General features: G+C 35.4%; 1 pseudogene; it reads right to left on the bottom strand.

Annotated features, from left to right (window-relative positions):
- Positions 1-18,756: 18,756 nt before the first annotated feature.
- LOC123252436 lies at positions 18,757-19,971 on the bottom strand (annotated as a pseudogene).
- Between the last annotated feature and the right edge of the window lie 3,328 nt (positions 19,972-23,299).

Below are 23,299 nucleotides of genomic sequence, written 5' to 3'. Positions count from 1 at the left end.
TTTCATTAATTTCTTATCTCTTTTAATCAAATCTACTTTTGCTTTAGCTTTGTCTAAGATCATGATTGCCACTCCTGTTTTTGTTTTTGTTTTGTTTTGTTTTTTGTTTTTACTTCTGATGATACACAATAAATTGCAGCCCCTTACATTTACATTGTCACATTGCTTCAAATGTGTTTCTTAAAAATAACATATAGTAGGATACTGTTTTTTTTAACCCACTCTGTTATATGCTTCCATTTTTTGGGTGATTTTATCTCATTCACATTCACAGTTATGATGATCAGTTGTGTATTCCCCTCTGTCTTATTTTCTCCTTTCAGTCCTTCTCTTTTTTTCCTTTCATTCTCCAGCTCTTAACTGATGTTTTGCTTTTTATCACTACTTCTACTTTCCTTCCTTTTATTATGACCCCCCTTCCCTTGTCTTATTCTCTTCCAATTTTACCCTATGGTAACATAGGATTCTATACCCCAAAGAGTATGGTTGTTATTCCCTCTCTGAGCCAGTTACCACGATAATAAAGGTTAAGCCTCATCTTTCCCTCTACTGAAGTAGTTTTCCATGTTTATATGAGATGTTATACCATTCCTTATTGAGTACCTTATTTTCTCTTTCTTATTTAACTTTTTAGGTTTCTCTTTGGTCTTGTGTTCAGACATCAAAATTTCTGTTTAAATCTGTTTTTTTTATCAAGAATGCTTGGAAATCATCTATTTTAAAGAATGAACATTTTTTCCTCCGAAAGAATATACTCAGTTTTATTGTATAGGTGATTCTGGGTTGTAAATGTAGAGCTTTTCCCTTCCAGAATATCTTATTCCACACCTTTTGATTCTTTAATATGGAGGCTATTAGGTCTTGTGCAATCCTGATTGTAGCTCCATGGTATTTGAATTCTTACTTTCTGGTTACTTGCAGTATTTTCTCCTTGGCTTAGGACCCTGATGGAAAACCTATGACAAGCATGTCAACACTGACACACATAGCCATTTTTGATGACATGAGCCTGCATGCAGCTGCATACAGAGAAGTATGATGCTGCATGCTGAGCATGAAACATTTGTTGTAGTGTTGTGTAGACACTCTGTGCTGGAGGTCTGTAGGCCAAAACAACAGAATTCTGTCACAGAGCATCTAGTTCTTGGACTTCTGGGCTGTTAGAGGACCTTTGACCTGACTTCTGGTGGCAGAGCATGAAGCAGTGGAATGCCATAGGGAACACATTGCTGGGGGCCCTGTGATCACCATTGTCAACAACTGTATAACTACATCAACCATCATCTAATCTACTGTGCTGGGGTGTTGTGGATTTCTAATTGACCATCATTACTGGGATAAGTGAGGGGGAGAATGGTAGAGATAAGAGCCTGTGCTATGGGTGCCATTTCCCACCATTAGAAATAGTGGCAACCATCTTAATTTACATAAGGAACACCACCTTGCAGCATAGTACAGATTCCATTTCAACATTACTATTGTTGTGCATCCCTATTAACCCCTATTTCTGCTTATTAACCCTGCCCTTTCCTAAAAGACAGTTATATGTGCCATCTTGTGGTCAGTTAGGCTAGTTAACCCTTAATTGCCTACAGGGCTAATAGGCTATCTATAATTCTATCTTCTTTCATTGTCTCCCTGAAGGAGAAACCAAAAAATTAAAAAAAAAACAAGGTTAAGTAAAGGAAGTGGTAGTAGCAGTAGCCAACCCTTTCAAGAGACATGGACTGAGATATATGGCATTATCGAAAAAAATGGCAGATCATTTTGTGTTCTATGTACTGAAACAGTAGTAAGCAGAATATGGAACATAATAGATATTTTGAAACTAATCATTCCCAGATCTTGGAAAAAAGTAAGGATGAAAGAAAGGAGTACATTTCTAGACAACTACACCTTTATAAGAGCCAGTCTAATTCCATCCTTAAATTTGTAAAAGGCTATACAAATTTAAAATCTGCAAGTTTGAGCATTGCTAACTCTATAGCTCAGCATGGAAAAAACCTTCAGTGAGGGAGAATTTATTAAAGAAACTCTCCTAAGATGTGCAGCAGTTCTGTTTCACAATATGCAGAATAAAGATGCAATTATTAAGAGAATATCTGAGTTAACACTCAGTAGAAATTTCATAAAAGTCTGAATTAGACTGTACACAAACTTATTGAACCCATAAAATCCCTTTTTCACCCCTTACAATACATAAAAGCTTTTGAAAGTAAACTTAAAATTTTCAAGTGAGATGTAGAAACTAAAACTTATAAGTAATTTCTTCAAGTAACAAAGAATTTTGAGAGAGCCAGTGCAGCTGTACAAAATGAAATGGAACCCTTGCATATAAAGTACCAGAATGTTTTAGACTCATTACTTGACCAGTTCAGTGATAGATTTAAATCAAATTAGAAGCCTAGAACAGACCATGAAAATGATTAAATATCTGGATGTAGTAGTGTAGAGTAGTTTGGAATTAAATGATTTCCAATGGATGCAAATTGATGATTTGGAGATGCAACTTGCAGAATTTCAAGACAGCATCAGGGCTTCCGTGTTTGTTGACTTGAGGTCAAAGCTTGAGAATCTTGAAAGGTGCCTCTTGGAGAATCAAGAGGAGTGCCAGTACAAACAGGAAATTTGGAGTGCCTGAAACTGATTACCAAATATTTCTAGTACCCTGAAAATATAGAAATGGCTTTCTCACAATTTTCCCCTCTATGTACTTTTGTGAGACCTTATTCTCAGCATTAAATAATATCAAAACCAACAGTAGCTCTTGCTTGGGCTTGAAGTGTACAAAACACCAACTTTTAATTAAAGATTTAGCAGCTAAATGAATTTTCATTAGCCAATGAAATTCAGCAACAAAAAAGTCACTAATAGGCAGGTTAGTTAAAGAACCCCCCTCGCCCTCATTTATCTTAGTTCACTGCATTTTATACGAGTTAAATAATATCAAGACCAACAAAAGAAACAACCTGACAGATGAACAAAGAAGTCACTTAGCAGGTAACTTGAATAATTAGGTTTGGGTTTATTAAATACAGTTATATACTACGATTAAACATTTTTGTTATTTAAACTATAAATATTATGAAATTGTTTTTTTCCTCAAAGTGACACAACACAATGCTCAGTTTTTTGGTGAATATTGACACACTAAGTTCAAAAAATTGCCCATCACTGGCTTGGGGCTCTTGAATTTAACTATTATCTTCCTGAGAGCTGTCATTTGGGGATTTCTTTCTGTAGGTGATCTGTGAAATCTTCCAATTTCTATTTTAAAACCTTGCTCAAGAATATCAGGGCAGATTTCTTTGATAATTTCTTATATTATGATGTCTAGGGTTATTTTTTGTTTGTTTTTTTTTAAATCATGGCTTCCAAGTATTCCAATAATTCTTAAATTCTCTCTCCTAGATATTGTTCATGTCATTTATGTTTTCAATGAAGTATTTTATGCTTCCTTCTATTTTTTTTCATTTTTTTCAGTTTGTTTTATTGTTTCTTGATGTTTCATGAAGTCATTCGTTTCTAGTTGTCCAATTCTAATTCTTAAGTGATGATTTTCTTCAATGAGTTTTTGAGCCTCCTGTTTTTATTTAGCCCATTTCTTCTTGTATTATTTTAACTTTTTTCCCCATTCCATTTTACCTTTGGCCTCTCTTAATTGATTTTTAAAATTCTTTTTGATCTCTTCCAGAATCTAAGTCTAATTCATATTTTTCTTTGAAGTTTTGGGTGTGCTTGCTTAACTTTTACTGTCCCCTTATGGGTCTGTGCCTTGCTCTTTGTCTCCATAAACATTTTCTATTGTTAATTTTTTAAAAAATATTTTCATGTTTTCTCAATTTCCCAGCCTTTTTCTTAACTTTCACTTCTATTTTAATGGTAGCCTCTGTTCTCTGGGAGGATAGTGCATTCTCTTAAACTTCAATTCTTTTTTTATGCTACCCTTAAACCTTATTTCTGGGTTTCCAAAAATTTCAATTCTTCCAAGTTTGTATGATGGCCTGTGGTCTGGGAGCTCTTAGAGCCACCTCCCACTGCTTATTCAATCACCCCCTGAGACTGCTGATAGATCAAATTCTAGACTTAAGCTAGGGTGGGGGCTTTTGGTCTCACTCTTGGCTTGATTGGGTCAGACACCCTGAGGACTGTCTTGCCCTGGGTCTCCACCTTAAATTTTGGTAAGGGCTAGCTAGATCTGAACTCCCATAGGCCAGCACTCTGGGATCTGTCTTTGTTAGGAATCAGGGGTCCTAGTCCTGCATTTACCCTGACCTAGAATTCTGCACATAGTGCCTCAAACTGAGATTCAAGTCCTTACTACAAGCTTGGCCTGTTGATCATGGCCTGGGTCTGGGCTTACAGATATTAAGCCCACAGCACAGACTGCCTCATATCGGAATCCCAGACCTTATTACAGACTTGCTTGAAACTTTATATGGTATGAGTTGGGTTCTACTGCCTGTGGCTTAGACAGGGACTCAGTGTCTGGATATTGGCTTAGGCCCAGTTTCAGAACCTAAAACAGTATATGTGAGATAGGGAGCTTGATGTAGCTTTGCTCCTTATTCCTTCTCACCCCAGTGACCCAGAAGCTCTTTGCCTACCTTTCACGTTATTCTCTGCATGGAAATCCTTCATTCCATTTCTTTGTTGGTTCTTTCACTCTGGTATTTTTTGTGGTATTACTTTAATATTAGTTCAAGAGGATTCTCATGGTGGTTCCCAGCTTCCTTGCTTCTACTCTGCCATCTTAACTCCACTTCCCAGGGCACTCTCATTTATTTTCTCAATTTTTCTTCTATCAATCTTATTTGATTTTTAAAATAATTTTAAACTAGTCTATTAAGTCTAAGGGAGCTTGAAAGCAATTGACATTTTTCTTGGAGGCTTTGGATGTAACAGTATTGACTTTATTACCTTCTTCTGAATTTGTGTTTTGATCTTCCCTGTTTCCAAAATAGATCTTTTGTGCCAGCCAGCCTTCTAAGTTGTTTAGGGATGAAAAAAATTATTTTATCCTATCTCTTTGTAGGTTATGCTTCTCTAGAACTTATATTGAGGCATTATATCATAATTGTTTGGACAGTGGTTTGGTAGAGATCAGATGGGTCTTTGTACATTCTCCATCATTTTAGATCTACCCTCAACCCTTTTTTTCAGATAAAATAAAGGCACAGAATGGTTGCATGACTTGTTCATAGTGGGAATGGAGTCCAGTTATCTCAATTTATTTGAAATACAAATTAAAGTTAATTCATGAATGAGTTAATTCTTCTCTTGTAGGTAGCATTAGCCCACATTTGCAAGATCAGCATCAATATGCTCTCTACAATTATTCAGCATTGATATATGGTAAACATAAATCAATATTTAAAATGTTAGTGGCTATGCATATGTGCATACATGCATTCAGGATTGTTATTTTTTAATGCATCTACAGCTAAAATAATTTTACAAATATAACTCTGAAATCCAAGTAAGCTTTTGCTAGATTATCCAGGCATGAGAAAATGAGATACTTGAATTCTCAGTATTCTATTTAACATGATGACTAACTAATCATTCTTTAAGTAAAAAATAAAAAAAATAAACCTCTAAAGTAACAGAACTCTCATTTTCCTCAATTATATAGATTATAAATATTTATAAAGAATAATGTGTACTTTTAACATGCTTATCTTTGTTACTATTATTTCAAAAGGAAATCCATTTTATTCATATTAATATATTTTAACTTTTGAATGATTTATTTATTTTTGCCAACATTCAGTGTTAATGTATGTTCAAAATGATTCCTATCATAATTAATGTTGCTGTATATGTTTTTTTTCCAGTCTCTTAGTTTCATTCATGTGGGAAAATCTCCTCTCACATTCAGTGTGTAAATTCCTTTCATCACTATATGCTATCATTTATCTGACTTTAAGACTAAGCCTGAGCAGTTCCTTTGAAGTTTCTGGAAGTCACACAGAGAAGATAAGATTCCTCCCACTAGTATGTATAGGAGGCAGAACTTTAATTAAAGTAATTCTCATGTAATCACTCTCCTATTATAATTAATATAAAATCTTTAAATAAAACCTCTTCTTTTCTTAAAGATGTACAGTTTATCATAAATATACTACTACTACAACAGTACCTTGACAGATGAATTTAATTCATTCCATGGCCAAGCTTGTAACTCAGTTTGCTGGTGTGTCAAATTGAATCTCCCCATTTAAATGAATGCAAATGCAATAAGTCCATTCCAGAAAAACAAAAACAAAAACAAACCCTTTTCATTGACTTTTGTTTCTTCCTTTCTTTCAGAATGTTTCAATAGAGTGTGAAAAAAAGTGTTATTACACAACTCCAATGCATTAACTGTTATAGTCACTTCCTTGCTATGCTTTTTGATGTGGTTGTGAATGTCAAGCAAAAGCAATTCAAGGGGCAGTTGGGTAGCTCAATGGATTGAGAATCAGGCCTAGAGACAGAAGGTCCTAGGTTCAAATCTGGCCTCAGACACTTCCCAGCTGTGTGACCCTGGGCAAGTCACTTGACCCTCATTGCGCACGCTTACCATTCTTCTACCTATAAGCCAATACACAGAAGATAAGGGTTTAAAAGAAAAAGAAAAACAATTAAACACAGATCCCTGCATAGCCAGATAAACAATGAACTGAACAAGACAGCCTCATGCAACTTGTGAAACCAAATGCTTGGCAGCCTGTCTAGTGGAGGGTGGCAAGAATCTCATTATTCAAATATCCACTCATGACTTAAAGCAAAAAATCCCTATTGTAACTGCTCATATCTCAAATTGCTCCTGACTTAAGGTGTTTCTGTATCAAGGTACCAATGTATTAGAAACACATACCATAATTCAATGGTTGATATTCTTTATAAACATAAAAACCTGTGCTTAATATGAAATAAGTTTTGATAATTGAGTAATGCTCTGAAATGAATTAGTAATTAATTAATCATAATAGCAACTGCCTGTATTTGAAAAACAACATTGTAAATCTTTGACAGATTTACGATGTAACTAGGATAAAGCAGTGATGGTGAACATTTGAGAGACCACATGCCATGTCCCACTCCACCAGAGACTGTGTGCCAAGCCCCACCCCACCACTTAGTGCGAGGTACGGCCTATTCCCACCCCTTTACCCCACATCGGGGATGCAAAAATCTCTCCCATTGGGCTGATGGGTGGAAGGGTGGGTGAAGGGAAAAAATGTCTTCAGAACAATTGAAGAGGGAGAGAGGAGTGGTTCAAAAGCTGTGCTCCTCTCCAGCTCTCCTGCCTGTGAGTCACCCACCTTAACTACTATGAGCTCCCATTGGGCTGCTGGGTAAAGAGGCAGGTGAAGTGAAAAAATGTCATCAGACATGGTAGAGAGGGGGAAGAGAGCAAATCTGTCTGAGTCCCTCTGCCTTTCTAGTTAACAAATTCTGGAGGGATGGGTGAGGGAAGGGCCTGCTCACAAAAAGTGTTCTATGTGCCATCTTTGGCATGCATTCCATCGGTTTGCCATCGTGGGTATAGAGGAAGGAGTGTTGATCTTGGAATGAAGAAGATCTAGGCTCACATTTTGCCTCCTTCACTTACTAGCTATTTGAGCATGATTAATTCATTTAATTTCTCTTAGTCTCATTTCCTCATAGGTGAAGTGGGCATGAAATTATCTGCTTCACATTAGCTGTTGTGAGGGTCAAATGAGGAAAACATATGTAAAGGACTTTATAAATTTTCAAACATTATATAAAATGCAAGTGATTATCATTAATTCTCAACTGAAAATATTTGATTGTTTGGTGAAATTTTTTACTCTGGAAATCACTACACTTCCCCCCCTCTTCATCACTGTTTTTTGGACCACAATCTCACTTCTCTAAATATGACATTCAATATATCATTGAATCTTTATATATAACTAGAAATCAAATTTTATTTCATTATGATCATAACATGCACTATTAAAAAACTGTAGGATTTTCAGGATTTAGTTGTGTGCTCATTTTGTCTCATTGTTATAATTCTGGGTTTACAATTCACATCACAGGGCTTTCCATGTTAGAATGACCAGAAACCCTTCTCTGGTTCATTAAATACCAAATGAATTTCATGAGCTTATGCAATACTACGTTTTAGAGAATTTACCCACAAAAAAGAATTGGTTTACAGAGAACGTATATGGAAAAGAGAAGAAAAATTTGTAATAACAAATGGTACTACATTTCATTGTATATTAAAAAACCCTCAAGTGATGCTTAAGTGGAAGTGAAATTAAATGTCTTAAATTTGCTGAAAAAATTATATAATAATACAATTCAGAAGTTAAAGGAGAATTAAATGAGTAAGAGCTACAGATGAAGATAGTACATGTAGTACACATTATGAAAATAAAGCTGTCCTTTAAACATTAATTATCTAAAAATTTTGAACTATCGGGCAGTCTAACCCACTCCGCCACCCCACTTTGTGAAATAGATTGGACTAGATAATGGATTATGATTTGAATTTATATACCTCTCTTAACAAACATGATCAATACTGTTATAAACTTAACTAATAATATTTCAATATGATCTATTCTACATTAAATCCAACAATAACTTTGTGTTAATGGGTGCAGTATATTGCTTTATTTCTCATATTGAATGAATTATGAGTCATTTGAATTTTTTAAAGGCAGATATATACTTCTGACAAGAAAATGAATGACCAAGAAGAAATCTCAAAAAGGGAAAAGGGGGGAAATTATTCTGCTAAGGAGATGTGGTATACAAATTAATCAGCTAGTTGGGATGATCAAAGAGAAAGATAGGAGAGAGGTGCTCCAACTGCCCTTTGTATATTTGAGAAGTAATAGGGAACTTACCTGAATGCAGAAAAGAGAAATTTTGGCTGGAGGTCACTTTAGAACTTTGGAACTTTCCTATCTCCAATTATTACATTATTTTTTCTGGTACAGATATTTTAATCCCATCCTCATGGATTTATCCAGTATATCCAGTCTGCTCCAAACAGAAGTATTTGAAGGATTTTATGCTTTAATATTCAGAATCTTATGTTTTAATATTCACCTTTACTTTAATCTCATAAACATTCTAATTTTTTGAGTGTGTGCGTGTCTGTGTCCTGATCTTAACTAGATATCACAGATAAATGAGATCTGAAGCAGTACTGTAGCTATTATAATGAATACATATTCTTTTAATCTATTTACATTTGAGAAGAAAACTTGTAGTAATACTGATAATGGACCTGCTTGCTTTAATCCAAGTTATATTGGAAAGGTTTCTAACTTTTTCCCATTGCAAATAATTTACACTTTTGATTTTAAGCAGATACTGATTGTAATGTTTTATAAAAGAATGGCATCTAATTTGGTAAAATAATTTCTAATAATTACTTTAATTTCATTGCCACTGTGGTGAATTCATCCTTTTTATTTTTGATACTGGTAATTTGATTTTTCTTTTCTTTTTAAAAATAAAGTTAAATAATAGTTTATCTATTTTATTGTTTGTTTTATTCATAAAACTATCTTTTAGCTTTATATATTAGTTCAATGATTTTCATATTTTCAATTTTATTGTTCTCACCTTTGATTTTCTAGATTTCTAATTTGATGTTTAAATCAGGATTCTTAATTTGTTCTTTTTCTAACTTTTTAGTTGCATGCCAGATTCATTGATATGTTTTTTCTCTTTTTAATTTGTTGATATAATCATTTAGATATGTAAAAATTTCTCATTGTACTCTTTTGCCTATCTTCCCTGAATTTAAGTATGGTGTCTCATTCTTTTCATTCTCTTCAATAAAATTACTGATGGTTTCTATGACTTATTCTTTGACTCACTTACTTAAAATTAAATAATTTAGTTTCCAATTAATTTTTAATTTCTCTTTCTAGTGACTTTTTATTTGAAAGTCATTTCAATTGCATTATGATCTGAAAATGACACTCTTAATATTCATACTTTCCTGCATTTTTGTGAGGTTTTTAATACCTTAATTTTTTTGCAGGTGTCACATACTGCTAAAAAATCCCCAAACAATGTCTACACTGGTCAGCTCCTCCATAATTTTGAGGTTCTGACTCCTAAGCTACCTTACCTTAACCTGCCATGATCCCCATCCAGTTAGCATAATATAAACACTCCATTCCAAGGAACACACAAGCTAAGAATATTTGCATTTATTAAAGTTATTATGTACAAAGCACTATGTAATCTTATTAAGAAGCTTCAGCATCATCTAAGAGGTGATGGCCCTCCCTATTAAAACAACAAAAGTAATGTTGATGCACATTCTTTGATACCATTTCCAATGAGGGAAAAAAAACCCACACATCTATTACTATCATAGAGTTATCAGCAAGTGCCAAGTACTTTGGGAGTATGAACTTTCTTTTCTGAGTAAATTGGCCACTTAAGCCACTTTCCTACAAGTTAAACTGTTTTCTTTTAGCTCAAAATTCTGCTGATTTCATCAGATTTCATAGGCCTTTAACTCACATTTTTGCATAGTTTAATGTTTTTACATTAGATACAGATAAGACAGATAGATACACATCTAATCATACTACATTTTAAGCTCCCTATGTGCAGGAGCCACAAGCTACTTATCTTACTATTTTTCTTAGAGGTTAGCACAGAACACCCCAAATAGCAGGCACTTCACTAAATATTTTTGGATAAGTTCATGCAATTTTATACCCCCAGTCCAGTTACTCTTAAGATCCTCAAAAATGTCAGTTCCACAAAAACAGAAAACACGTTCCAGAGCACAAGTCGGGTTGCCCTGGAGAACCAAGGTCCGATTGTAGTATCTTGTTGGCACTTCCCCCAACAAGGGCACCCCAATGACTTTTGAGAAGAGGCAAGCAAATATTCTACTCTCGACTCACCACGGGGTTACCTACCTGGCTATGGGCCCAATAGGTATGGTTTGTTTGGGGCCTAAGGGGGATGGTACAGTGAGGTTGGCATCATGAATGGGAAATAAAGTTGCCATTAAAGTCCTGTGAGAGAGGGGAAGGTGGAACCAGCAGTAAAAGTCCTTACCTGCTGTAAAAGGAAGAAAGCTGCATTAGCAACCTGCTCCATGGTAGGAATTGCTAGTTAGTAGAAGCCTCTGGAATTCAGTGAGGTTTACCCTTAACTAACAGGATCCCTTATGCAATCTAGTGGAGTTCAGTATTATTTCCTTATGTATCTTCTTCACAAATTGTTCCTTAGCTTGGTCTTGGATCCCTCCCTCATCACTGATATCCCATGGACCATACTAATGCCAACAGACCCATTTGCCAGGCAAGCCCTTGGAAGCATCATCATAGCTAAGGAGCTGGTATTGCCCTTGCCAGAAATCTCTTCCATAAACTCAAATCCTTTGATGAGGTGATTGCTGTGGTTACAGGTAGAGTGGGATGTATAGCATTCATAGGGCATAGTAGTGTTGTAGATTATGTCACTTCCTGAAGTACATTTGCAAGAGTCTGTTTGAACCATCAGTGAGGCAAAAAAGAGAAAACCTGACCGAAGAAGAAGGGGTTCCATCCTAATGGGATGCTCAGTGGCAGAAGTAAATTGTTCGACAAGTTTGGAAACAAATAGCTCAGAATAGATGAAATGGTGGTTCAGGGGATACCTGGTAAAATAACAAATTCCAGCAGTGATGAGGAAAGCAAAGTCTAGGATGGAGTACAACTTCAAGAGGTTAAACAGAATAGGTTCTGAAGCCTAGAAAATACCAAGTAAGCAATGGGTAAAGGCAATGATGAACAGAATGGCTAAATAAAATTCAAGGATGGTTAACATTCTTTGACCCAAGTCCATCTTCTTGGGAAGAGCTGTTGTCTGTTTTGGCCCTGTTTGGTGGGTGGTTCCAATGCCTGGCATTGTACCAGGGGTGCAATGGTCTTGGGGGGTAGGATATCTACCCAAGGCAGATTAGTTTCTTGGCAGAATTTAGTTAAGGTGCTCTTAAGGGTCCTATTCATACATTCTGCCTTTCCTGAACTCTGAGTCTATAAGCTGTGTGGAATTCCATTTAACACCTAACCCTTTTGCTACCTCTTGCACTACTGAGATCATGAAAGTCAATTCATTATTGCTACTTATGGTGAGGGACAGGCCACATGTAGGGAAAATTTATCATAGCAGTACTCTGGTCACCTCTTCTCAGTCCTGGTGGGAAACACCTTGACCCAGTTGGTGAAGGTACAACATACTTCTTTTACTTCATCTACTGTGGTCACCACATACTCTGCATACGTTATTCCTATCTTTATGAAGCTTCTCCTATCAGTGAAGAGAGCCAATTCTGCATGGGATAAAGGCTGATAGGATAGGTTAAGGTGGCTGTAGCAGACTTCTCAGTGACTTCTGTGCAGTCACATACAGGAGAACCTTGCTCTGCCAGTAGGATCAAGGCTTGGTAGAGACTTGATTTGAACTTGAGGGTTCTCACACAGGAGTCCTTGATAGTGGGCAAACCTAGGATTGGAGAGCCATTGATGCCATGTGAATAAATCAGGGACACCACTGAGTGAGGAACCTTTACATGGATGGTCAGGTTGAGTATTAGTTTGTTAGCTTCCTTGCTTAGGATCATCTTGGCAGCCAGAGTGTGGAGGCATGGAGTCTGCCAGAGGGCAAAGGATCCAGTTGCTTGGAAAGATAGGTGATGGGTCTCTGTCATGGTCTCATAATTTGGGTTAGGACTACAAGGCCTACCTTTCCTTGTTCTGACACAAACAAATTGAAATCTCAAGTGACATTCCAAAGCAGGGTCTCCAACTAGTTGGCATTTAATCTCTTCAAAGCTATCTGATGATCAGGGTCCCATTCCAGGGATTTGCCCTCAGGTCCTGATAGGATGTCATACAGTGGCTGGACAAGGTGCATAAATCAAGGTACCTAGATATGGCAATATCCTGTGGCCCCAAAGAATTTTCGAGGTTGTCTATGAGTATGAGGGACAGGAAGACTAAGGATGACATTCTTCCGGTCAATCCCCAAAGTCTGTTGGCGTTAAATGACAAGAAAACCCCAGGTACTTGATTCCTTGTTGACAAACCTGTTTCTTTCTAGGAGACAACTTGTACCCAGCCTTGGCCACCAACTCTAGTAGTCCCAAGGTGCCTGCCCAATAAGTTTCTTGTGCCTGGCTAGCCAGAAATAAATCATCAACATATTGAATCACAGTGCAGCCCAGTCCTTCCCTGGGGAATAAAGTGAAGTCAGCTGCTAGCACTGTCCCCCAAAAAGTAGGTGAATTCTTGAGCCCCTAAGGCAGACATGTCCAAGTAAGGTGAGCTTTTAGACAAGAATCGGGATCTTTCCACTCAAAGGCAAAGAGGATCTGACTCACTAGTGCCACCCTCAGACAGAAGAAAGGGTCCTTGGGTAAACTAGGCTGCATTGGGGGAACTTGGCCCAAAAGGGTCTAAGGAATTGGGTGGACCATCACTATGGACTTGTTTTTTTTTTTAATTAATTAATTTAGAATATTTTTTCCATGGTTACATGATTGATGTTCTTTCTTTTCCTTCCTCCTAACCTCCTCCAATAACCAACATGTAGTTACTCTAGGTTTTACATGTGTCATTGATCAAGAACTATTTTCATATTATTGATAGTTGCACTAGGGTAATTGTTTAGAGTCTACATCCCCAATAATATCCCCTCAACCCATGTGATCATGCAGATGTTTTTCTTCTGTGTTTCTACTCCCAAAGTTCTCCCTCTGGATATGGATAGTTTTCTTTCTCATAATTCCCTCAGCATTGTTCTGGATCATTGCATTGATGTCGTGCAGAAGTCCATTACATTTGATTTTATCACAGTGTATCAGTCTCTCTGTCAATGTTCTAGTTCTGCTCCTTTCACTCTGTATCAATTCCTGGAGGTCATTCCAGTTCACATGGAATTCCTCCAATTTGTTATTCCTTTGAGCACAATAGTATTCCATCACTAGCAGATACCACAATTTGTTCAGCCATTTCCCAATTGAAGAGCATACCCTCATTTTCTAGTTTTTTGCCACTACAAAGAGTGAAGCTATAAATATTTTTATACAAGCCTTATTCCTTATTATCTCTTTGGGGTATAAATCCAGCAGTGCTATGGCTGGATCAAAGGGCAGACAGTTTTTTAAAGCCCTTTTGGCATAGTTCCAAATTGCCATCCATAATGTTTGGATCAATTCACAGCTCCACCAGCAATTCATCAATGTCCCAATTTTGCCACATTCCCTCCAACATTCACCACTTTCCTTTGCTGTCATGTTAGCCAATCTGCTAGGTGTGAGGTGGTACCTCGAGTTGTTTTTATTTGCATTTCTCTAATTATTAGAGATTTAGAACACTTTCTCATAGGCTTATTGATAGTTTTGATTTCTTTATCTGAAAATTACTTATTCATTTCCCTTGCCCATTTATCAACTGGGGAATTGCTTGGTTTTTTGTGCAATTGATTTAGCTCCTTATATATTTGAGTAATTAGACCTTTGTCAGAGTTTTTTGTTATAAAGATTTTTTGTCAATTTGTTGATTCCCTTCTAATTTGGATTGCATTAGTTTTATTTGTACAAAACATTTTTAATTTAATATAATCAAAATTATTTATTTTACATTTTTAAATTTTTTTCTAACTTGCTTGGTTTTTAAAATCTTTCCTTTCCCATAGCTCTGACAAATATAAAATTCTGTGTTTGCCTAATTTTCTTATAGTTTCCTTCTTTATATTCATGTCATTTACCCCTTCTGAATTTATCTTGGTGTAGGGTGTGAGATGTTCATCTAAACCTAATCTCTCCCATATTATTTTCCAGTTTTCCCAGCAATTTTTGTCAAATAGTGGAATTTTATTCCAAAATCTGGTCTCTTCGGGTTTATCATAGACTGTCTTTCTGAAATCACTTACCCCAAGTCTATTCCATTGACCCTCCCTTATATCTCTTAGCCAGTACCATATTGTTTTGATGACCACTGCTTTATAGTAAAGTTTAAGATCTGGTACTGCTAGGGTACCTTCCTTCATGTTTTTTTTTTCCATTATTTCCCTTCATATTCTTGATCTTTTGTTCTTCCAAATGAACTTTGTTATAGTTTTTTTCTAATTCAGTAAAAAAGCTTTTTGGTAGTTTGATAGGTCTGGCACTAAATAAGTAAATTAATTTGGGTAAAGTGGTCATTTTTATTATGTTAGCTCATCCTACCCATGAGCAATCAATGTTTTTTTCAATTATTTTGATCCAGTTTTAATCTGTGTAATCTTGATTGGTGCTCCTTGATATCTGAACTGTCTCTTTATGGCCTCTTGCAATGTTTTCTCCTTAGCTTGGAAGCTCTTGAATTTGGCAATGATATTCCTGGGGGTTGTCTTTTGAGGATTTAATGTAAAGGTTGATCTATAGACTCTTTCAATGTCTATTTTGTGTTCTTCTTCAAGAATATTCAATTTTCTTGGCTAATTTCTTGTAGTATGATGTCAAGGTTTATGTTTATTTCCAGGTTTTCAGGTAGGCCTATGATTCTCAAATTGTCTCTCTTAGACCTGTTTTTCAAGTCAACCATCTTCTTGATGAGCTATTTCATGTTTCCTTCTAATTTGTCATTCTTTTGACATTGCTTTATTAATTCTTGCTGTCAATGCTGATATCATTGGCTTCTGTTTACCCAATTCTAATTTTTAAAGATTGGTTTCCAGCTATGATGTTTTGATTTTCCTTTTTGATTTGGTTGATCCTGCTTTTCATGGCTTCCAGCAATTCATTTCTTTTCTTCAATTTGCTTATCATTTCATTTTATTTCTGGGCTTCTTTTTCCAAGTGGGAGATTTTATCTATTAAATTTTTATTTTCTTTTTTAACTATTTCTCTCTTTCCTTTTCTTGCCAAGTTTCTTACCAAACTTTTCTTACCAAGTTCCTTCTATCTTTCTCATAATCTCAAATCTGAGCTCCTCAAGAGCTTGTGACCAAATTCCTTTTTTTTTTTGGAAATATTGGATGTATTTTTTTTCTTTATCATCCTCTGCTATATCCTCTGTAGTCTGGGTTTTTTCTTCATTGAAGTTATCAAGGATCAAGGTTCATTTATTGTTTTTTTATGGTTTCAGATTGTATTTCCTGGTTGTTGATAGTCATTTCTGTGCTAGTTGTCTCTTCCCTTCCTGTTCAGAAGTCTTTGTGGGGAGGGTAGTCTGGTCTTTGTAGGGAATAACAGCGATTTTTGCCCTGAAGCCACATCTCAGTCTCAGGCATGTCTTCCATGTGCAGCCCCACTTTTCCCTATTTTCATTCCCAATCTCAGCTTTTTTCAGCCTCCTGAGACCCCAGGTCTCACTGTTCTCTGTGGTAAGTTTGTGATGTCCCTCCCAAGAACCTAGCAATTGCCCTATGCTCACTCTGACTCTAGTATGCCTTAGGTAGAATGGGGGAGGGATAATCAGCTTGCACTTTGGTAGGAGCAATTTTACCCCCTTATAGAGTGGAAATGTCCAAACCCTGTCTACTTTAAAGGTTGTGCCCTATGGAAGAGTTCTTTCACTCATTTGGTCCTGGTTTTTGTCCTTTTGAGGCATTTTATATCAGTATTTGTTGGGGAGACGAAGCCCCTTGCTACTATACTGTGGCTATTTTAGGCCAGAAGTCTGTTACCCACCATTCTAAAAGTTTTACCATTACCGTCATAGATCTTTGCTTTGATAATAATAGTTATCATTCATAGTTGATTATCATACATTATTTCTATTAATTGTGTACAGTATTCTCCTAGTTTTTTTTAATTTTACTTTACATCTTTTCACATAAATCTCTCCAGGTTGCTTACTTATTTATTGTGATCATCTTGTTCATTTCTTGTGACACAATAGTATTCCATTACATTCCTATATCACAACATTCAAACATTCATAATTGATGAATATCTCTTCAGGTTCTATTCTTTACCATCACAATAAGGGCTTCTATAAATGTTTTTATATAAATGGGTGCTTTTCCTCTATCTTTTATGTCTTAAGCATACAGACCTAGCAGTGGGGTTGTTGGATCAAAGAGTGTGCATGGTTCTATCATCTTTTGGGAATGATACCAAATTGCTCTCTGGAATGGTTGTATCAGTTCATAGCTCAAATAATAGTGTATTGACATTAATAATCTTTTTTCATACCCCCTTAATCTAACACTGATATACTTCAGGGGAGAGGAAAGATAGTATATTTTGCCTAGGCATTGCAAAATTTAGGAGGTGACAAATTGACTTATAATGTATGAGAGGCAAGCAGTCCTCATCATCTATCCTATGGGTAATGTTTTCCCCTTTCTCAAATATTGTTGCTGCTATTAATAATAATATAATAATAATAACTTAAAATGTTACCTTTAATATCTACAAGTTTAAAATAAACTCCTTGAATAAAGAATCTGTTAACTTTTTGTGATGGTTTCTTTAATGTCTAGTTAACTATTCCTTTAATGTAGAGGTGCTTTATAAATTCTCTTTAGATTGAATTGGAAATTATTAAATGATTCACAAAGTTGAGATATGCTCCCAATCTCTCACCCTATTATGATGATATTTCTTACTTTACCTACAACTGAGAGCACCCTTTTTGTCTCCTACCCCAGATAAAATTGTTTTAGTTATGGATTTTTTGCTGGGTGAATATTACTACTTATGTTAAATTTTTCTTATAAATAACCATGTTTTTGAAATTTTGGGACAAAATATATTATATTACTACAAAAGAGAAATGACTCTTGATATTTCATGTGTATAATCAGGGCAGAAGACTTTACTGTTGGTCTAGGATTTCCAAGAGTTGCCATCAGAAACACTATATACATTTTTTCCAAGACTCAGAATAATTTGCATGAATTGGATCTAATCAATGGAGAGGGATATGATAGAGAAATGGTGGCCATTGTTATTTATCTTTCCCCCTAAAAAGACTATGAAATAATTGCAACTGAGTACCCTTCACTAGTAATGTGAATTACGTGGACTCTGTTGGTGATAGAATGTGTAGGTTTAGTTAGTCTATATTCTTTCCTTGTACTTTTTTTGAGGTGGGTTGGGTTTAGAAGAGAGAGTCTGAGTAGTGATATAAATCTAAAATATCTCCATAGAACTTGAAGATAATATTCATGGAGGAGAGGGTATTTGAATATTTTTAATAGCAAGCGGTAAATCCTTTTTTTATTTTTTTAGGCAATGAACTCATCATATACATAATCTACTCTTGTATACATTAATCTTGGAGAATTATGATCTGAAAAGTTACTTTCTTGTCCATGTTTCCAAGTCTCCTATGTACAATTCTTACAGTTCCTTGAAGTTTGGCAATATAGCATCACCATACAGGTCAAACAGACTGATGCTACTGTAAAGGAAACCAAGTGAACTTCTCTTTGTTTTGTGAACTACTGTTTTCAAAATTCAAAAATTTTATATGAAAAGATCATAAATATTTCATCTAATGCAGTGTTTTCCCCAATCAAATAGATACCATTTTCCAGCAAGAAACCACTGAAAGTGTGAGGGAAAAAATGGCAAAGGTAAGCAGTGAAACATTGGGAAGCTTCTTGGCAAAAACCTTATATTCAGATATTCGGAATTGTTGATCAACATTCAGAAGAGTAAAAACATGTCAATCCTTTTCTTGCTGAAGGGCTGCACTCAAAAGTCTTACATCAATATAAATTTCACATTTGTTCTTGTAAATCACTATGAAGGCTGACTTTATAGTAACACTAACAAAATTTGTCCATGGCTAGCTTTATTCTGTCAAGTGGATAAGTCCCTTCACAAAGATTAATGAGTACATATGATAGGCACAGAGTATACTCATATATGGAAGAGTGGCATTTAAAACAGTGCATCCTTAAACGAGTCACGGTTGCCTTGGCCCACTTCGTGGGAAGTGAGTGTTCATCTCTCAGGGAGCATTTTCTTAGTATTGACTCTGGAAGCAATAATGACTGATACAGTTCTCTGCACAGCATTCTGAATCATGGCTTGAGTCTATAATATGCCTGTAACTTATCAACAATTTTCTTAGCTTCAATTGTATCATTAGTGGCCACTAATTTCCTTTTCATGATTACAATACAGAATCAGGGCTTGGTGTTTCACTAATGGTAGAGAGATGAGACAATTGCCTTGTTTAATTTCCTGAAATTGTCTTGTTTCCATACTTCATGACATGACTGGAGTTGATATGGTTTTTCACTAGCTGAAATTATTTATATGCAAAGTCTCTAATCAAATCTCCAAAATCTGAATCTTACATCCAGTTGATACCATACCATTCTCCCAGGTAAGAATTTCTGTCTTCATCATAGTAAGAGACATAGAAAGACTCTCTGGGATTGCCAGCAATAGTTTCATAAGCATTGATATGATCAGGTAAGCGGTCCATCTTTGAGCCAGCTTGATTTGCTTCAACATGGGACATCATCTTTTGGTGGTTTTATGTTGGTGCATTTAATAGTCATATTTAAATCTTTTACATGATGACGATTACCAGGAAAAGTCAGAAGTCAAGGAAATCCGTGATCAGTGAAGTGAATAAACACATTATCCTTGGTACCACTTTTCAAAACCCTCCCTGATCCTTCATTCTTCTTAGCTTCAACAGCACCTTGTAACACAGCAAGAAAGTTTTCTGGGCTGATGTCCACTTGTGTTCCCTTTATATAATTAGTGCTAGGTTGACTGATGATCATGTCATTTTTTAGGTTTTTCTTCATTGTCTGCAATGTCATCATGTATCATGTTGATTATTTGTTCATCAGGAATCCCATTTCAGTGTGGTATGCATGGCAGGCATGATGATTATAGTTATACCAGCCATTCGAGCCTGCCACAATAACAATCCAATGTTTGTCTCCATCCTCAGAATCATTTAAGGAGAAAGTATTAATTTCTAGCACTTGGGCCAACAATTCAACTGTCTTCTAAATCATTCTGTTCCTTGGGCTTTGGGCCTCAAATTTCTGCTGTTCACAAAGGTTGCCTTATGGCATGGACCTGGAGTCCATCTGCAATAGGATTAGAGAGAAATCACAGGTTCAAAGTTTGACCCTGAATTTTAACTCACTTGCCCACCTTGGATATTTCTCTACATAAGGACTGGGATTTCTGTTCTACAGTGATTAAAGGCACTGTGATGTCAGGGAGAGTATTTGGCTTCTGGGTCAATGCTAAATTATTTATGTGAGGGCCTTAACCCTAAGATGGAATTTCCCTCCAGAAAAATTTCCACCAGAGGGAGAAAAAGTATTGTTGACTTTGTGTGTTCAGGTTCAAGTATTTTTTATCTTTATGATGTACATTACATTATTTTATGTTCTTTGCTTTACCATTCTAATTTTCTTACTAGAGCTGAGGATTCTTTGGGAAGGGATAAAAATTAATTAAGTTCATATGTATACAGAAGTACCCTTGGTTTGAGTCATAAGCTATTTTAATAATTTATGAGAAACCTGTGAGATCTAATTCATTCTCATGAGAATGGAACTAAGGGTAGGGGGGATCACACATTAAACATTTCTCTTTTGATATTATAATCTCAGAGAATGCTTGAACTGGAGTGATCTTTATATATTATCTAGTCTATCCACTTCACTTTAAAATAATGAAGCTCTATGTATATCTGACTTTTCTTTTTACTAATAATTATAGTAGAAAGTATTTTTTCCTCTCTATACTGCTGTTTTCTTGTTTTATATATTTCATGTGGCTGAATGACTGAAAGCTTTGACTGAGAGACTGAGAGAGTCTTTGCTTTTGATCAGGAAAAGGACAACCTGGATCACATTTATGTGGCCTGTTGTTTAATTTTACTTGGCCTAAGCTTAATATTTCTGAAAATAAAGATCTAAGACTTAAAATTAACACTTAAAATTACTGTGGTTTTTTTTTTACTCATAAGGTGATAGTTAGAATAGTAGGGCAAATAGTATGAGAATGTTTCCTATTTTCTAATTTTTCATGGTCTTCAAATATAGTTCTGATTTACAGCTCTCAAATGATTTTCTCTGTGAGTCAATGGTGCATTAGAGAATCACGGATTTCTCAAAACATCAGCCATCCTTTCCTGCAATTTGCTTTTTATTCATTTGACTGTAATAAGGCCTTCCAATGATGGTAAACCTTTTAAAGACCAAGTGACCAAATGCAACCTTCAGGCTGCATATGAGCCCCTTCCCTTACCCCATACTGGGGAGGGAAGAAGCACTACCTTTGGGCTGCTTGGCAGAGGAGTGAGTGATGAGAGAAATGTCCTCAGGAGCACATGGAGAGCGGGAAGAAAGCAGCCCTTTCTAGCAAGAGTGCCATAGATTTGCCAAAATGGCAGACCTTAATCCTTTTAATCTCTAAAAGATACCATCTATTTGTAGTTTGGCTAAAGAAATTTGAATGCTATTTAAAAGCTGGCTTCTGTTATAAGTCTCACACTGATTTTGTAGAGGATTTGCTGATTTCTGATTTCTTTATCTAGAAGAAAAGACACTGCTTTTGAATTTTAGCATAAAAATAAATCAATATAGTGACAGAGAAATTTAAAAGAAATTGCTTGCTTTAATAAGTCAAGTCATATATCATCTTATCTGTGGAAAAAAATTGAATTTTTTGATTGAATCCTTTGCATCTGAAAAAATAGTAACAATGACAATTTGAAATGGTAGTTTTAAAATTCTAATTTTCATTGTTATTAATACCTTAATCTGAATTGTAATGTCATGTATTAGTGTCAACATACACAGAGGTTATCATGTACTCACTGAAGAACATTTGATCTGGGATGTAACTTGTTAATAGAGTTTTTCTTTTGAAAAAGTGTTTCTTTTTTATTTTTTAATTGATTTGTAAATGTTTTCACTTATGCCAACACAGTAAAATGTTTTTTCTTGATATGTTATTCCTGTCATTTAAAATGATCTGAGAATTAAAATAGAATAAAAGATTGAGTGTTTTAAGAGGACATATACACATTCACTTGTATTTACAAACATGTATGTTTATAAATAAATACATTACATACAATATAATAAAGTAATATAGCCACAAAGTGTGGCTATATATTTATCTATTTACATATGTGTGCACATGTATATTTCTATATGTATATGTGTCTGATCCATGATGTATACATATCCTCATTATATAAACATTCTCTGTATTTCTCCTAGAACATACAGTCATATGTGTGTATTGTATAATTGCCAACAAGATTAATAACTAAAAACTAAACTATCATTATCCTATCAGACCTAGCCAGATAATGAACTTTTTTCTGTCATTTTTTTTAGTCCCTAGGTTCAAGAATAATAGGTTTTAGGTATAGATCAGAGGAAACAATTAACCTTGAAAAGAAGAGCACACAATTTCAACTAATGGAAATATCTCCCCAAGTATAGGCATACAGATAAATTACTTTATATTTATTATGTCCTTGTATGATAATAAAAACAATGTATATTGTCAATGGATCTGGGCAGGTACAAAATCAATGATGATCAAAATCTAGTCAGTAACAAGTTACTAATACTGGGCCATTTAAATCAATCAGCTGAAAATTTAATGTCAGTTCAATTTTCAGTTATGTGTAAAAGAGTAATTGGTTTCTCTTTCCAATATATAGTTGATTATCTCAAGGATGAGGAAATAGTCAGAAAGGATTTGTAAATTGTAAAGTTTCTTTCAATATAGTAGATTGTAAAGATTTATATTAGTGAAGAAAGATACTATGCTCTATCTCTTGTACCATGTTTGCTTAATCTCTCTCTCTTCCCTTCCCTTCCCTTAATCTCTCTCTCTTCCTTTCCCTTCCCTTCCCTTCCCTTCCCTTCCCTTCCCTTCCCTTCTCCTCTCCTCTCCTCTCCTCTCCTTTCCTTTTGTTTCCCTTACCTTCCATCTTAGAAGCAATACTATGTGTTGGTTCCAAGGCAGAAGAGCTGTAAAGGCTAGGCAATGGGGATTAAATGACTTACCCAAGGACACCCACCTAGGAAGTGTCTGAGGCCACATTTGAACCCAGGACCTCCCATCTCTAGGCCTGGCTCTCAGTCTACTGAGCCACCTAATTACCTACTAGTTTCCCTCTTTTAAAGTTTTTTTAAAAATTAAATTAACTTATTTCAGTTACTTATAAGAATAATTTTTTGCAATTGTTTTCTGACATTTCAAGATTCAGATTTTTCTCCCTCCCTCCCTTCTCCACCCCCAGGTGGTAAATAGTCTGATGTAGGTTATAGAAGTGTGTTCATGTAACACATGTTTCCATATTGC

Source organism: Gracilinanus agilis, chromosome 6 (assembly GCF_016433145.1).
Source record: "Gracilinanus agilis isolate LMUSP501 chromosome 6, AgileGrace, whole genome shotgun sequence".
Taxonomy (NCBI): Eukaryota; Metazoa; Chordata; class Mammalia; order Didelphimorphia; family Didelphidae; genus Gracilinanus; species Gracilinanus agilis.
This window is presented reverse-complemented; position numbering and strand designations above follow the sequence as displayed.